The sequence below is a fragment of the Helianthus annuus genome, chromosome 11 (assembly GCF_002127325.2).
Source record: "Helianthus annuus cultivar XRQ/B chromosome 11, HanXRQr2.0-SUNRISE, whole genome shotgun sequence".
NCBI lineage: Eukaryota > Viridiplantae > Streptophyta > Magnoliopsida > Asterales > Asteraceae > Helianthus > Helianthus annuus.
Window position 1 is genome coordinate 26,981,976 of NC_035443.2, and position 15,844 is coordinate 26,997,819.

Here is a 15,844-nt window from a genome sequence, read left to right on the forward strand (position 1 = left end):
GTTATAGGAGTATGCCATTTTCGACCGCAAATTGCGAAACATTCTTCTCCGATAGTGATGCCAGTTTTGAATGGGGATCGGTCTTTTGAGACGAATCCGTAGATTCTAAACATGCTACCTGCCTTTCGGGTATACAACGGATCAGGTTAAACTGGTTTTGTTTCAATTTTCTTGGAAGGATGCTGCTAGAGATTGGTTCACTTCTTTTCCATATGCTAGTATTCACACTTGGCAAGAATTGCAACAACAATTTTTGGAAGAATATTATCCCCGCAAAGAACCAAATCAGGAAGAGCGGCGATTAGAGAGTTTCAACAAATGTCGGGTGAGCTACTTTATGAGTCGTGGAAACGGTTCAACTAGTTGATCCAGGATTATCCTCATTATGGCATTCAAAGATGGGAATGGATCACGGCTTTTCATGATGGCATATCTAATGAAGATATGAGAGATATTAAAGCCGTAACTGGAGGTACGTTTTTACGAAATCATGTGATGTTTATTGGGATTATTTGGAAATTGTAGCTGCAGCCAGGCACAATTGGATAGGAATAAGAAGTATTATGTGATGGCACCAACCGGTAAGGGGGCCACTAATGCTAGAGTTGCTCAATTGGAGAAAGAGAAGAAGGCATTGGAGCGCCAGTTAGCGAAATTCAAAGGCGTTGGAGGAAGAGATGCATTGCACGTGGCTCAAACTTTTCTGGTTTGTGACTCTTGTGGCGAATAAGGCCATACTTTGGAAGATTGTCTGGGACTGTTTGGTACAACTAGAGAGGATGCGAACATGGTGTATGGTGAACAGAAGAAATATGACATGAATTCTAACACATATCATCAAGGTTTCTGTAATCATCCTAATTTTAGGTATAGTAATACTACTAATCAGTTGAATCCAAATATTCAGGTCCCAAATCAAGGAGGCCAACAATACCGAAATTGGCAATCTGGTTACAATCAGAACTATAACCAAGGGGGTTATAACCGGGTGAATCAAAGGAGCTATCAGCAAAATAAAGATCAAGGCAAGACAAGCAATCAGAATGAAGGATCCAATAATGAAATGATGGAGGAAATAATGGAGATACTGAAGCTGATTAGAAAAGATAAGGCTGGAAAATCGTGTCTTAACAGGTTTAACAGGTTTCTGACGGTGCGCACAACATAAGTTTCAAACATGATTACGACTCGTTTAACTACTTTCTGCCTCATGTTTATAAAACAGTTTTGTGTTTTATGTACAAAGATGAATAAATGATAGATCCTAACATTGTAATTTTAATTATTTTAAAAATTAAAAAAAGTCAAATGGTTTATTTTTCAGTCAGTCAAACAGGTCTAATCGTGTCTTAACAGGTACTCAATTGCCAGCCCTAAGAAAAGACCAAGAATTGCAATCAAAGTCTCATCAAGCATTAGAAAACCAAATTGCTCAGTTGGCAGCCAATGTTGCTCAAGTACGAAACAAATCGAGCTGAATGCCTAGTGATACCACGAAAACTCCACAACACCAAGGCAGTTCGTCTAATGCTAGAGTTAATCATGTTAGTATTCGTCTTTTTTTTTAATTTACGATAATAAGGTCGGGTCTCCTCCACCATTTGTTCGGGGTATTGTTGAGGAGGTAGATGAGGAAAATGAGTCTCAGGCTGAACCGGAACTGTTAGCCCTAAAAAGAACAAAAAAGTTACTTTTCAAGAATCAAATAATAGGGTAATAGAAATCGAACTGATCAAAGCTAAAGAAAAGGGTACGAAGGGTAATACCGTCCCGTTTCTTAAAGCTTTAATTAATCCAAACACAAAAGTTGTCAATAAACGGGGCCCACAACAAGATGAGATGCGGGAAGTTTTTAAATATTTCAAAATAATTCTCCCGTTACTCGATGCAATCAAATAGGTTTCGACTTATGCACAATAGTTAAAAGACATTTGCACTAAAAACGGCAGAACAAATTTCCAAAGAAAATTTCCTTAACCAAAAATGTTAGTGTCGTTTATCGGGTGTTCTCTCTCCAAAGCTCTGAGATCCATGTGTTCCTCTAATTCCCATACAAGTGGGTGATTTCAAAATGAGTCTAGCTTTGTTGGATTTGTATTGTATATGGACTGATATTGATAAAGAGGAGGCAAGGAATTTCGATATCAATTATCAATAAAAAAGCTAGATATCAAAAATATAGAATTATTACTAATAATGGTATTCTTGGTCTAATACCAAGAATAGGTAATTGTATTATATATATACTGATAATGAGAAAGAGGAGGCAAGGAATTTCGATATCAATTATCAATAAAAAAGGTAGATATGAAAATATAGAATTTTAAAGTTTATAACTAAGTGTGACACTCCGGGTTTTCTCGAACAACCTTATTGTATAATACAGTTATGTGAAGATATTAAATGAAAATCTATGATTAATTATTGTATAATATTTTCATTTCCGTAATTTCGTGATAAGGTGTAATGTAGGTACTTAATTAAATAAGTGCAAATGTATATACAAGCATGTTAACCGAAACCACATGGTTCCAACTCGAGACTACCTAGTCTCGACCCGGAATCTCCTGATTCATAACAAATGGGCTGCGCACCCACACAAGACTTGGCCCGATACTATAAGGCCCACTCGAAACCGCCCTTAAATCCTAGGAGTGTGCACGGTTTCGAAGAAGGGTATAAAACCCTTCAATTCAGTCGACATTCCCCTATTTGGACAAGCAATCATAATCTCAAATCCCAAAACATTCCATCACACACACTCTCTCTCTCTCTCTCCCACCTTATCCACATTCTCTCACTAAAAACCCTAAGATTTCACCCAAGTTCTCCTCTCTTCTTCTCGGATCCAACGGCAGCCGCTTAGGCCCTCAAATCGGTTGGTGTCCATCGCTTGGGAGCTTCATTTCGCTGACTACACACGCGTCTCACTTTTAAGTTCTAACCGGTTAGTGTATAACCTTTAAATAATGAAGATAAATGTTAAAAATGCTAGCTTGATGAATGTGTGATTTGGATAATAATTACGTGTCTTGAATTCTAGTTTGAATGATGAAGATGCTAGTTGATAGAAGATTCGAGTAGTGAGTAAACTTGTTTGTAAATATGCTTGGTTGTTTTCCATGAATAAACATGCTTGAACAATGCTATTTCAAGTAGAGAGATAAATGATGATTGAGGATTCTGATTGGTATGAAACAGTGGAAATGGGGGTATGATATAGGTTAAATCCGAGGATAGTGTTGTGTTGTTTCATGAGATAAAATGATTATGCATGTTTATGTTTTAATGAAATGGAATGATAGATCTGTTTGATGATTGATGTATCTAATGAACAATATGAATAATCTGGAAATATTTGAAATAATGTGCATTTGATCTAATTTAGGGAATTGTACGGAATACAAACATGTTAATAAATTCTGATTGGTTGATACTGAAATGGATAAGGTTCTAGAAAGATTCCATCAGTGGTTACGAGTCGAGATTGTATGGTTTCAACTCGAGACCACTTAAAACTCGAAACCAGACATCACAATAAGGAGACTCGAGACCAGCTTAGTTGCGAGTTGAGACTTCTCTGGTTCCGACTCAAGGCCTGACTCGAAATCATGATCTCAGGTACTGAATTAACAACTGGAGACCTCCTGGTTACGACTCGAAATCCGATGGTTGAGACTCGAGACCTCTTGTTTTTGAGTCGAAACCCATGGTTTCAACTAATCTAGATTATTCAGTTGTTGGGTTGTTAGATGGTTTGGCCACACAATTGATTGTTATGATATGGGCCATATGTTACTGTGCACGGTTTACTGTCCCTATGATTGGGCTTAGGCCCACCAACCTAACGTGTTACATGACAACTTGACTTGTGTGCTATGTGTTAGATACGTGTAGGATATACGTGAATTATTTGTACCCAAACCTGACCTATAATGGTAACCATAATAGGATGTGGTTGACTAACAAACTAGACCAAGTAAACTATCTGCCCAGCAAAACGAGGTGAGTTCACAACTTTTACTAAAGTCATGCGTTCCCGGTGGTTGGGAAACGGAACTAAAACAACGCTATCTCCATGTGTAGGATACAAACAACGCTATCTCCTTGTGAGGAATACAAACAACTTTTTCTCACCTTGTGTGGGACGCTCAGTTAATTAATATTTATATTAGATGCAACAAGTGTACTAAACGAAACTCTATCACGAAAGTCCCTACCTATGATACTGATTAGTCGCCGGTGCCTGGCGAATGTGTTATTAGTTGATAGCGTTATTTAGGTCTCACCAACCTCACGCTGTGCCTGTAGAGGATTGGCCGTGAACTAATAGACTCAGGCAAAACCGTTATTGATGATAGACATTGACAAAACGGGGCAAACAAACAAAAGGTCGCAGAGTATTCGGTATTACGCAGTTTAGTAGCTTACAGATGGGGTAGCTCCCCATGGCATGATATAAATGAGTAACTTAACTACTTAAACAAGTTTTATCGAATTAAAATTGGACAAACTTTATGTTGATACCCTACTGCATACTTTGCAGGTACACAGTGACTTAGAAGCTGGCAGCTTGCGGATGTGTAGTGGTCGTCTTAACCCGTGTTTGGTTCTTCTAATAATTATGAATTATGAACTTTTGTTGAACCACATTACTATGCTTCCGCTGTTATTTTTAAAACGTTGTTTTGAACTTTAAAACTTTGGACTTAGACATTATTGGTCACTAATCATATTTCTGATAAAACTGGTTTATTATTATGATTGTTCAATATGATTGGTGGCTGGATCCTGGTCAGTCACACACCTTGCGGTAGTATTCCACATGTGGAAATTCAGGGTGAGACAGATTGGTATCAGAGCCATTGGTTATAGTGAACTCGGTTTTAAAAAGAAAAGTCTTTTTGAGAAAAACCAGACTATAACCCGTTTGGTATCAAGCAACCCACAATGACACTACACTCCAAGTGCAAGGCTCGACGTATTAAACCTCATAGCTCGAGCATGTGTTTACTGGTTACTTGTTTAGTTCCTATGTGATACTATATGTAGTAGTGTGTTTCGTTATATATATGTGTGTGTGTGTGTGTGTGTATAAATATATATATTGTGCATTGGTCAATCCTCCTACTTGTACTTACGACACTACGGCGTCATTCTCATAATGTGTTTACTAGATATGAAGAAAATGAGCGGGCGCAGAAGAGGAACCATTAACATGACCCAGGATCAGTTTACGAATCTGATTAACACTATGGCTGTGGCTTTTGCAGCTCATCCTAGAGGTAAAACTAGTCGATCTAGGATGTTTAAATCCTACTCACGTATCGTCTTGTCATTCTCAAATTTGTTCACTTCGTGTTGTACGACAACACAACCTGCACATCCTCAGCCACATGTCTGCACATTCAAAACCTTCATGAATTGAAAGCCTCTGATTTCAATGGCACCGAGGGTGCCATCGGCCTTCTACACTGGATCGAGAAGGTTGAATCCGTGTTTGTCGTGTGCGAATGTCCGACTGCTAACTGGGTGAAGTTTGCTATTGGCACCTTGGAGGGAAACGTGCTTTCATGGTGGAAAGAACAAGTTCAGATGCTTGGGTTAGAGACTGCCAACGCCACTCTTTGGAACGACTTCAAGAATTGGATCAAGGAAGAGTAGTGTCATCGGAGTGACATTCACAAGCTCGAGAATGAGTACTACGAGCTTAAGATGGTTGGATCAGAAATCGAGACATACACTAAGCGATCCAACGACTACGCTGCTCTTTGTCCCAACAAGTCTCAGCCTGCTTACCGAAGAATCGAGCTGTATATCAAGGGTTTGGTCCTTGAAATTCAGAGTCTTGTGACTTCAGCAAATCTCACCACAATCCAGTAAGTCATTCATCTAGCTCACCAACTCGCAGATCAGGCAGTGGAGCAGGGCAAGTTGCCTAAGAGAATCAGTACTACTACAGAATCATCTGGTGATAACAAGCGTAAATAGGATAGCAACCAAGGCAAGGATGCTAACCCGGCTCAGGCCCAACACAGCAAAAGAAGTTTGAACGCAACAAGGGTCCACAACAGCAAGGTGGTTACCAAGGAAGCAGACACAAATGTAACAAGTGTAACCGACATCACAATGGTCCATGCGAGAAGAATCACTATCAAAGGTGTAACAAAATGGACCATGAAGCTAAAGACTGTAGAAGCCCGTACCCAGCAAGGCAAAGCCAACAACAACAGCAGCGACAGCAACAACAACAACAACAACAAGGGAACAATTGCTGCTGCTATCAATGTGGAGCAGTGGGGCACATGAGGAAGGATTGTCCCCAACTGAACCAGAACCGTAACAACAGTCAGGGCGCCGGGAACAACATCAACAACAATAAGAACAATGGCGACAACGGTGCAAGGGGCAGAACATTCGTGATTGGAGCTGGCGAAGTAAGGGATGATCCCAACGTTGTAGTGGGTAAGTTCCTACTCGATGATCGTTATGTTTCTGTACTATTTGATTCGGGAGCCGATGCTAGCTATGTATCATCACGTATTCGTAAGACGCTTAAGCTTACGCCAACACCTCTAAACTCTAAGCATGTTGTCGAACTAGCTAACGGTAGGAACATTAAGGCCACATACGTTATCAACGGTTGTAAACTCGTACTAGCTGGTCAAACTTTTCTCGTCAATCTCTTTCCCATCATTCTTGGAAGCTTCAATGTCGTCATTGGTATGGACTGGTTTTCTAAACATCAGGCTGAAATACTCTGTCAGGGGAGGGTCGTCCGCATTCCTTGCTCTTTTGGTGAACCTCTTATTGTTCAGGGCAACAAGAATGGTGCAGTCTCATGCATTATTTCCTTCTTAAAAGCCCAAAAGTGTTTACGAAAGGGGCATACCGCTATTTTAGCACTCGTTAATGACACCCAGGAGAAAGAAAGAAAGATTGAAGATATTCCCATAGTACGTGATTCTCCCGAGGTATTCCCAGAGGAATTACATGGCCTTCAACCTCACCATCAAGTTGAATTTCAAATCGAGCTAACTCCTGGAGCGGCACCCATAGCTCATGCACCTTATTGACTAGCCCCTGTCGAACTGGAGGAAATTTCTACGCAATTGCAGGAGCTGTTGGATAAAGGCTTTATCCATCCTAGCTCGTCACCCTAGGGAGCACCAGTGCTCTTTGTCAAGAAGAAAGGCAACACTTTTCTTATGTGCATCGACTATTGCGAGCTGAATAAAGCTACTATCAAGAATCGTTACCCACTTCCACGCATTGACGACCTATTTGACCAGTTGCAAGGGTCGAGTTACTATTCTAAGATTGATTTACCATCAGGCTATCATCAGTTGAGAGTCCGGGACGAGGAAATCTCTAAAACAGCCTTCAGAACCCGATATAGTCACTATGAATTCCTAGTCATGCCTTTCGGGATGACAAACGCACCTCCGGTCTTCATGGATCTCATGAACCGGGTGTGCAAACTATATCTTGACAAATTCATGATTGTATTCACTTACGCCTTATTCTGGAACTCTTACGCAACGAGCAACTCTACGACAAGTTCTCGAAATGCGACTTTTGGCTTCGCGAAGTCCATTTCCTTGGGCATGTTGTCAACAAAGACGGGATTCACGTTGATCCAGCTAAGATTGACTCTATCAAGAACTGGCCTACCCCCAAGACTCCAACCGAAATCCGCCAATTCTTGGGATTGGCAGTATACTATCAAAGATTTATCGAGGGATTTTCGAAGATTGCCCAACCCCTCACGACTCTGACCCAGAAGGGTATTGCTTATAAGTGGGACGATGCTCAGGAGTCTTCATTTCAAAAGCTAAAAGAAAACTCTGTAGTGCGCCTATACTATGATTACCCGAGGGTACCGATGATTTTGTTGTTTATTGCGATGCATCGATTCAAGGGCTCGGTTGCGTGGTGATGCAACGCGAGAAGGTTAGTGCTTACGCTTCATGAAAACTCAAGATCCACGAATGGAATTACACGACACATGATTTGGAACTAGGAGCAGTAGTCTTCGTGCTCAAGATTTAGAGACACTACTTGTATGGTACCAAGTGCACTATTTACAATGATCACAAGGGTCTCCAGCACATACTAGACCAGAAATAGTTGAATATGCAGCAACGCCGATGGGTCGAACTCTTAAACGACTACGAGTGCGCGATGAAGTATCATCCAGGCAAGGCTAATGTTGTAGCTGATGCCCTCAGCAGAAAGGAAACCAAACCTAAGCGTGTTCGTGCCTTACAACTTACTATTCACTCGAAACTCCCTAACCAAATCCAAAACGCCCAAGTCAAAGCACTGAAAGTGGAAAACCTTCTAGCCGAATCCCTACGGGGCATGGAAAAACAACTTGAACTCAAGGACGACAGCATTTAGTACTTCATGGACCGTATCTGGGTTCCATCTTATGAAAATCTCTGAGAGCTTGTGATGGATAAAGCACACAAGTCTCGCTACTCGATACATCCTGGTGCTAACAAGATGTATCATGACCTTAAGACCTTGTATTGGTGGCCTAACATGAAAGTCATTATTGCTAAGTACGTTAGCAAATGCTTGACCTGTGCTAGGGCCAAGATCGAATATCAAAAGTCGTCAGGCCTACTGCAACAACCAGAGTTACCAACCTGGAAATGGGAACAAATTTCCCTGGATTTTGTTACTGGCTTACCAAGGTCTCAACACGAGAACGATACCATTTTGGTGATCGTAGACCGCTTAACCAACTCTGCTCACTTCCTCGCGATCAAAGAAACCGACAAGTTTTCGAAACTTGCAGCAATCTACTTGAAAGAAGTAGTTGCTAGACACAGAATGCCAACTTCTATTATCTCTGATCATGGCCCACGTTTTACCTCCGAATTGTGGCAAGCTACGCACAAATCCTTTGGCTCACAGTTAGACATAGGCACCGCTTATCACCCGCAAACGGATGGTCAGACTGCACGTACCATCCTTTGGTAGAATTCTTTTACAACAACTACCACACTAGCATTCAGGCAGCACCATTTGAGGCATTGTATGGTCATAAATGCCGGTCACCTTTGTGTTGGGCGGATGTTGGCGAAAGCCAAATTACCGGCCCAGAACTTGTACTCGACGAAGGAAAAGATTGCCCTGATCAGACAACGCATGGTGGTAGCTCAAGACCGTCAGAAAAGCTACGGTGATAAGCGTAGGAACCCTCTAGAATTCCAGGTCAGGGATCGGGTTCTACTTAAAGTTTCACACTAGAAGGGTGTGATACGTTTTGGCAAAAGGGGCAAGCTTAATCCGAGATACGTTGGACCTTTCGAGATTACCGAGAGAATCGGTAAGGTGGCATACAGATTAAACTTGCCTGAAGAGTTGAGTGCGGTACATAACATCTTTCACGTGTCTAATCTGAAGAAATGTCTGTCAGATGAAACACTCGTTGTTCCTTTTAAGGAACTCACTATTAACGACCAACTATGCTTCGTTGTGGAACTGGTTGAGATCACGGATCGAGAAATCAAAACCCTCAAGCATAGCAAGATACCTATCATTCGAGTTCGTTGGAACTCGCGCCATGGCCCAAGTTTACCTGGGAACGGGAAGACCAGATGATGCGTAGGTATCCCCAGTTGTTTGTAAACAATACCTCCAGCACTGAGGCTGTAGCTGAATTTCAGGAAGAAATTCCAAACTAACAGGGGGATGATGTGACACCCCACGAAAACCATTCTTTTACACACTAGCTTGTGACACTTCGGGTTTTCCCCGAACAACCTTATTATATTATACAGTTATGTGAAGATATTAAATGAAAATCTATGATTAATTATTGTATAATATCTGTATTTTTGTAATTACGTGATAAGGTGTATTGTAGGTACTTAATTAAATAAGTGCAAATGTATATACAAGTATGTTAACTGAAACCACATAGTTTCGACTCGAGACTACCTGGTCTCGACCCAGAATCTCCTAATTCATAACAAATGGGTTACACACCCACACAAGACCCGACCCGATACTATAAGGCCCACTTGAAACCACTCTTAAACCCTAGGAGTGTGCACGGTTTTGAAGATGGGTATAAAACCCTTCAATTAAGCCGACATTCCCCTATTTGGACAAGCAATCATCATCTCTAATCCCAAAATATTCCCTCACACACACTCTCTCTCTCCCACCTTATCCACTTTCTCTCACTAAAAACCTAAGATTTCACCCAAGTTTTGCTCTCTTCTTCTCGGATCCAATGGAAGCCGCGTAGATCCTCAAATCAGTTGGTGTGCATCGCTTGGGAGCTTCCTTTCGCTGACGACACATGCGTCTCACTTTTAAGTTCTAACTGGTTAGTATATTACCTTTTAAATGATGAAGATACATGTTAAAAATGCTAGCTTGATGAATGTGTGATTTGAATAATAATTATATGCCTTGAATTCTTGTTTAAATGATGAAGATGCTAGTTGATAGAAGATTCAAGTAGTGAGTAAACTTGTTTGTAAATATGCTTGGTTGTTTTCCATGAATAAACATGCTTGAACAGTGTTGTTACGAGTAGAGAGATAAATGATGATTGGGGATTCTGATTGGTATGAAACAGTTTAAATGGGTTATGATATAGGTTAAATCCGAGGATAGTGTTGTGATGTTTCATGAGATAAAATGATTATGCATGTTTCTGTTTAAATGAAATGGAATGATAGATCTGTTTGATGATTGATGAATCTGATGAACAGTATGAATAATCTGGAAGTATTTGAAATAATGTGCATTTGATCTAATTTAGGGCATTGTACGGAATACAAACATGTTAATAAACTCTGATTGGTTGATACTGAAATGGATAACGTTCTAGAAAGATTCCAGCAGTGGTTACGAGTCGAGATTGTATGGTTTCGACTTGAGACCAGCTTAGTTGCGGGTCGAGACCTCTTTGGTTCCGACTCAAGTCCTGACTCAAAATCATGATCTCGAGTACTGAATTAACAACTCGAGACATCCTAGTTATGACTGGGAATCCCATGGTTGCGACTCAAGACCTCTTGTTTTCGAGTCGAGACCCCATGGTTTCGACTGATCTGGATTATTTTGTTGTTGGGCTGTTAGATGGTTGGGCCACACAATTGATTGTTATGATTTGTGCCATATGTTACTCTGCACGATTTACTGTTCCTATGATTAGGCTTAGGCCCACCTTCCTAACGTGTTACATGACAACTTGACTTGTGTGCTATGTGTTAGATACGTGTAGGATATACGTGAATTATTTGTACCCAAACCTGACCTATACTGGTAACCATAATAGGACGTGGTTGACCAACAAACTAGACCAAGTAAACTATCTGCCGAGCAAACCGAGGTGAGTTCACAACTTTTACTAAAAGCATGCGTTCCCGATGGTTGGGAAATGGAACTAAAACAACGCTATCTCTTTGTATGGGATACAAACTGTTGGTGCACTAAATGTCTGTTTACTGCGTCTTAATTGAGTCTTAGGTCTAGATAGGTTAGATTGGAGCTCGGAAATGAAAAATGGGTTTTAGAGTGTGATTCCGCTCCAAATGACATTCATGTCATTAGAAGCGAAATCAGGAGTTTGATGTAATTCCACTCCAAACAATCATGTTGATTCCACTCCTAGGGTATCTAGGTGATTCCGCTCCAAAGTTAGTTGTTGATTCCGCTCGTAATGATCACATAGTGATTCCGCTCCAACCATTTGGAGCGAAATCAGCTCTACTATAAATAACTGGTGTGTGATCTTATTCTGCATCTGTTGGAGCGGAATTAGAGTCGAGGTACTACCGAAATTTTGTCAGAAATCATTGCATTTGACTCAGAAAGTGTTTATAAAGAGGAAATTAAGAGGAGATAGTTGTGTGACATTGTTTACTTTAATTCCACCTCTATATTCAATGATGAAATGCCTTATACTTACTGTTTAGGGTCATAACACGGTCCAACAAGTGGTATCAGAGCTCAGGACGAGGAGTTCATACCATTGCAGCTTGATTCTACCGGATTTTCTCATTTCTACTCTCTTCTTCTCATATTTTTCTGATTTGAACTAGTTCCAACGGTTGAAATGGACTGAATTTCGAGTATACTGTGTAAAACATAGCAATAACAAACCCTAGAAAGAATCAGGTTAAAATTCGAAGTAAAAATGGTAAAAATAACCTAAAAACCTGATTCCGCTCGAAAAGTTCATCGAAGGTTTCGCTCTAAAAAGCTAATTCCGCTCGAAAACACATTGGTCATTTGGAGCGAAATAGCTGATTTCGCTCGAAGAGACATAATTTTTCTAATTCCGCTCGAAATTTTGGTCCTGATTCCGCTCCAAATCAGAACTATTCTGATTTCGCTCCAAACCTATCACCTGATTCCGCTCGAAATCAGATTATTTCTGATTTCGCTCGAAACTTATTTGTTGATTTCGCTCAAGAGTTAATTTCGTTCGAAAGCTGATTTCGCTCGAAATTACTGTTTTTCAAAACTTTGAAAATTTTCTAAGTGTTTGCTGATTTTTCAGGTACGTTCAAGATGGATAATATTTTCATGAACCCGTTTAACGATATGTATGCTTTTGCTGGAAATTCCGGAGACGATACTTCTTCGAGCAACACCAATGAAAACACGTCAAATACAAAGAAAAAGTTATCGAATGCCTTGGAGGTTGAAAGTGCTTTCGGAACTTACAACAAACCACCGAAGTTGATGGCTATCGAGGAATATAGTCGGTGGGCCAAGAAGTTCGAAGATTGGTTGAGGGCCTTTGCCTTTCCTAGCTGGAAGAGTCTGAAAAATGGATACGATGATGGAGGCAAACGTGGGGAAAGCTTAACTTCACCTGAGGAGATAGAATCGTTTGTTGCTGAGCAGAAATGTGCTGCGTTGCTGTTCCAATCCGTGCGAGAAGATATAATATCTTTGATCGAATATTCTAGTGCTAAAGATCTCCGGGATAAGTTGAAAACCAAATGTTTAGGAAGTACAGAAATTGTGAAAAACAAAAAGAAACTACTTAGAAAAGAGTTTGATTTGTTTGGGTGTTTAAAGAATGAGTCTGTTTGTAAAATGATTGAGAGGTTTGAGCACCTAAAGCTGGAACTGGCAAGAAATGGAATTTTCTATTCTCAAGAAGAGCTAGTCGACAAGCTGTTTGATTCATTACCGGATGAAATGGATTGGCAGTACTATGCGTTGATGCTGAAGAATACGATCAAGCCTGCTGAGCTTACAGTGGATCTGTTGATTGAGAGACTTGAAAGTCACGAGCTGGAGTTAAAGAAGATGCACAAAGTTAATCACTCGTCTTACCAGCAGAACTTGGATTTGGATTATCCAAAAAGCATGATGCCAAAGAACACATCCCCCAAGACTGCGTTTTCTGCTGAGAATGTCTCCACAACAAGCAAAGAAAGTCAAAGCAGTGAATATCACAAGGGATATCACAGTGGATCTTCATTAAATTCAACCCAGTCTGATGCAAAGAATCTATTTCAATGCAACATCGTTGTAGACTTAAAGAATGGTCAGAATTTCAGCGAGGAGTCTGCTAAACAACAGATGGTTTTCCTAGCATCTGTGTTAGAATCTTATGAAAGTCTTATAGCAGGGAAGATAGGCAACACCAACCTGACAAAGGAAGATTATGATCAGATTGATCCTGAGGAGATTGAATTGATCGACATACGGTGGTGTATTGCCAGTGCAGTTCGTCGAGCACAGCGTTTCATGGAGATAACCGGGAGGAAGTCAATTGGTGGACCTTCTACCAAGTTGGGTTTTGACAAAAGTAAAGTGACGTGCTTCAAGTGCAAGCAGAAAGGTCACTTTAAACGTGAATGCCGGAATGCATATGCTGATGAGTCTGAGAACCCATTCAGAGAAGATTACTACAAGAAGGAAATTTATCATCAGAATAAATCTGAGCCACCAAGATTGAAGCAGCTCGAGAAGAACAAAGAGAAGTCTAGAGCTCTTGCTGTAATTCACGATGATGAAGGTTACGACTGGAGCGAGTTGTTGCCGGAGGAAGATGCAGTTGGATATGCTTTCATGGCAAAAACCGAACCTATTCCTTGGAAAGACAACAGAACTGAAGAACAGAAGTATAATTACAGAAAGCTGTTGGCCACGAACAAATTGATCAGGTTATCTGGTATTTTTTCTGAGGCAAAAAGAGCAAAGAGATGGGATCCAGACAGAGAATGTTAGCTTGACCCATATGGAAATATTGCTACTGATCATAACACTCTTGATGTGGAAACCATAATCAAAGAATATAAAGAAGAAGATGATTACTGGCAGAAGAAATGGCGGGGAAGCGGAGAAGAGGAAGAGAAAGAGAAGAAGGAGAAAGAAGAAGAGAAGTCAAAGAAGGTTGATATTGGGATCATTGACACGACGCAGGAGTTGAATGCTGAAAATCTTGGAAAAATGGCTGACAAGGTACTGGCAGCTAAGGCGCTTGAGGTAGATTCTAAATCCGTCTCTGAGTCTAAAGGCCAGGTCAGTTCAAACATGTCAATGACCGAGTCAGGTAAGAAAGTCAATGGTGATGTTGTTTGCAAAAATTGCATCAAGGAATGCAAAGTTTGTAGCACAGTCACTTATCTCAACGGTAAAAAGGTTGCGGATTTGACTGCGAGAGTCAGAAACGTTGAGGATCAAATCCTTGATCGTGATAAGATGGTTAAAGCTTCAACTGAACGGTTAAAAGAATTAACTAACAAAATTGAAAATGATAAAATTGACCATGAAAAGGTTAGCAAGAAAATGAAAGGTTAGTTCTTGAAAATCGTCAGATTACAGAAAACTTTGAGAAGCTTAAAAGCACAATGAAAGATAATGATGACAGAATCGGTAAAAGTTATAAAGAAAATGTTCAACTAACAACAGTGCTTCGGTTAAAAGAAGAATCAATCAACCAACAACTGGATGAAATCGCTAAATTGAAACTAAAAGTTCAAGAGGCTGAAATTGAAAATGAGCGAATCCAGTTGAAGCTTAAGAGTTACAACTCCGCAAGCTTTGTTTTGCAACATATTGTTCCCAAACCCATCGGGAAAAACAAAGCAGGCGAAGATGTGTACTCTGATGGAACAGGGGTGGGTTTTCATCAAGTTCCACCACCAATTCTTGATAACTATTCGAAAAAGCAATCTGGGTTGGTTGAAATTGAAGAAGAGAATGAAGTGAAACTTCCTGATTCAATTGATGTCACGTTCACATCTTCCGATGATGATAGTGTTCAAACTGATGTAGTTAAAAGTGTTGCTGAAAATGTTTTAAAATCTGAAAGTGACACTACTGAGGAAGATGGATGTTTCTTGGACAAATACATTCCGAAACAAAAGTCCAAAAACAACTTAAGTGATGAACCTACTCTTGTCATGTACAAGATGTCGGGATCTGATAAGTTGTTTTCGGATTCTGAGTTTCCAATTGAGAATGTTAATGTGAACAAATTGACAAATGTGTTCAAATTGGTTGAAGTTGAGTTGTCAGAAGTGAACAGTTTGAGTCAAACAAAGAGACAAATGAATTTTGAAAAAGATAAAGCTTACTATAAGAAACCTGTTGTTCCACTGCGTTTTTATAACAACAACCGAAACAATTGGTCGGGTGGTTATCAGGGTGGTAAGAGTTATCAAAAGAGAAATGTTCAAAACAAGAAGTTTGTCGAAAAGAAAGTGTTTGTGAATAGTTCGAGTTCACTTTCTGATGAAGAGAAAAAGATTTTTTCGAAATCAAATGAAGAATTCTTTGAGAAGAAAGCTTCACAACCTCAGTCTGAAGGCACAAGCCTGGTAGCTGACACCCGAACATGCTTCAG